Genomic DNA, 2,955 nt, shown 5'->3' with positions numbered 1-2,955 from the left:
ATAAAATAATTTCACCGGATAAAATAACCATCCTCGTGGTCACAGCAGGACGTGTTTGTGTAGAAGAAGTAGAGTGGGATGAACTCTGCCCGATGTGATACATTTCCCATGGCAGAAATATACCTGGTTTATTTCCATTGAACCCAGGAGTCTCCAAATTGATACAATAGTAAGTAATCATTTTTTCTTAGAAGAAACTTCAGTCTTGCAGTTCTATTCAAGTCAAGTAGAAATTTCCTGATGGTTTTCATGAAAGAGCATGAAAAAAAACTGCTTAACCAGAAAGCTGTCAGGTGTCCAATTTATCCTGCTCACTGGTTTCTGTATTTGATAGGACATGGTAACTGTCAGAATCAAAACTGGATGACTCAAAACACAGAACAAAGTTTGATTCAGAATCTATTTGGTTGATTTTTGTTTGTTACTATTTGTAAGCTTACCCTTTAAAAATATGCACTGCAATATTTTCCACCCATTAAAGGGCTAGTTTTATTCTCTTTTCATCATTAAGAGAATAGAATTTTCTCAATTAAGGATTCACAGTTAATTCACTTATCTCTAGAGCCATGGAGACAGTTACCTGTGAGTGCTAATGAGGTGGTCTTAAAAGAGATTGTTGCTCATTTTTTTCTTTTTTTAAAATTAATTTTTAGAGAGTGAAAAAGAGAGAAACATTGTTTTGTTGTTCCACTTATTTATGCATTCATTCTTGTCACATGTGCCCTGTGTGCGGATCAAACCCACAACCTCAGTGTATCTGGACAACACTCTAACCAGGGCATTGTTTTTTGTTTTCTTTTGGTTTGTTTTTTTTACTGATTGGCTGGTTGGTTATTGCTCTGTCAAAAAGTGATAAAGTGGCAAGATAAGGGAAGGCGTTTCTCTGTCTGGAGAGGGAAATTCTTCCCATTGACTTCATCTTTATCTACAAGCTCTCCTATGTTTATTTTTCTTCCCATTCATAAAATACATTAAAAAATATCTAGCCCAGCCAGTGTGGCTCAGTGGTTGAGTATTGACCTATGAACCAGGAGGACACAGTTCGATTCCTGGTCAGGGTACATGCTGGGTTGCAGGTTCAATCCCCAGTGGGGGGTGTGCAGGAAGCAGCCAATTGATGATCCTCTCTCATCATTGATGTTTCTATCTCTCTGTCCCTCTGCCTTCCTCTCTGAAATCAATAAAAAAAATTTTTTTAAATATATCTATCATGGATTTATTTATTTATTTTTAAATTTCTTTATTGGTTAAGGTATTACAAATGTGTCCTCATCCCCCCATTAACCCCCGACCTCCCCCCACCACCACCACCACCACTCATGCTCTCATCCCCCTGTTATCCGTGTCCATTGGTTTGGCTTATATGCATGCATACAAGTCCTTTGGTTGATCTCTTCCCCTTACCCCCACCCTCCCCTACTTTCCCTCTGGGGATTGATAGTCTGATCGCTGTTTCTCTGTCTTTGGATCTGTCCCTGTTCATCAGTCTATGTTTTCTATATTCCACAAATGAGTGAGAGCATGTGGTATTTATCTTTCTCTGACTGGCTTATTTCACTTAGCATAATGCTCTCCAGTTCCATCCATGCTGTTGCAAATGGCAAGAATTCCTTCTTTTTTACTGCAGTGTAGTATTCCATTGTGTAGATGTACCACAGTTATCTAATCCACTCATCTGCTGATGGGCACTTAGGCTGTTTCCAAATCTTAGCTATGGTGAATTTTGCTGCTATGAACATAGGGGTGCATACATCCTTTCTGATTGGTGTTTCTGGCTTCTTGGGATATATTCCTAGAAGTGAGATTACTGGGTCAAATGGGAGTTCCATTTTTAGTTTTTTGAGGAAACTCCATACTGTTCTCCACAGTGGCTGCACCAGTCTGCATTCCCACCAGCAGTGCAGAAGGGTTCCTTTTTCTCCACATCCTCTCCAACACTTGTTGTTTGTTGATTTGTTGATGATAGCCATTCTGACAGGTGTGAGATGATACCGCATTGTCGTTTTGATTTGCATCTCTCGTATAATTAGTGACTTTGAGCATGTTTTCATATGTCTTTCGGCCTTCTGTATGTCCTCTTTTTAAAAGTGTCTATTTAGGTCCGGTGCCCATTTTTTTATTGGATTGTTTATCTTCCTTTTGTTAAGTTGCATGAGTTCCCTGTAAATTTTGGAGATTAAACCCATATCAGTGATATCATTGGTAAATATGCTCTCCCATGTAGTGGGCTTTCTAAGTATTAAGAAATAGTTTGCTAAACTCTTTACTAAGCAATTACCATTTATTTTTTTAAAAAAAAACTGAATAGAGTTCAGTGCTCCAAAAGCACTTACTATAATTCCTGCCATCATTTTTGGAAACATAATTATTTTATCATTTATAAAATAATTGAACTTGATAGATTTCAGTGTGCATTAGAGCATAGTCAATTCAAACCATGCTATGAGCTACAGTTTTACATTTGCAACTTTGAATAGGTATTTTAAATTCGGTCCTTAATGTTTATTAATTATTATAATTTTTGCTACCCTTCCTTTTATTTAAATATTTCCTAAAGTTCTGGAACTTGTAAAAGCAATATATTAAGAAAAAACCATCCTCAATATAAACTTTTAAAATACTCCTGTCCAGGATCTTTATGTGTAATGACTCATCATTAAGCTAGAAATTTTAATTTCTTAAATTTAATTGGTAAAGTAACAAAATTAAGCATTTTATGATAATATTTTCCTAAATTTCATTATTCAGTTGCTTCTAAACCTTTTGTGGGAGAAAAAAGAGTACAATGTAAGCATATATCTATACTAATAAAAGGGTAATATGCTAATTAGGGAGGACATCTTCTGGACTTCCTTCCAGACAAAGCCACAGCAGCTGCAAGGGCCAAGGGCCGGCTGCTGTGGCAGCTGTGAGGGACAGCCCAGCGCCGCGTTCCCTTTTGCAGAGGCCTCGGGA

This window comes from Myotis lucifugus, unplaced genomic scaffold (assembly GCF_000147115.1).
Source record: "Myotis lucifugus unplaced genomic scaffold, Myoluc2.0 scaffold_1, whole genome shotgun sequence".
Taxonomy (NCBI): Eukaryota; Metazoa; Chordata; class Mammalia; order Chiroptera; family Vespertilionidae; genus Myotis; species Myotis lucifugus.
Note: the sequence above shows the minus strand (reverse complement) of the source record.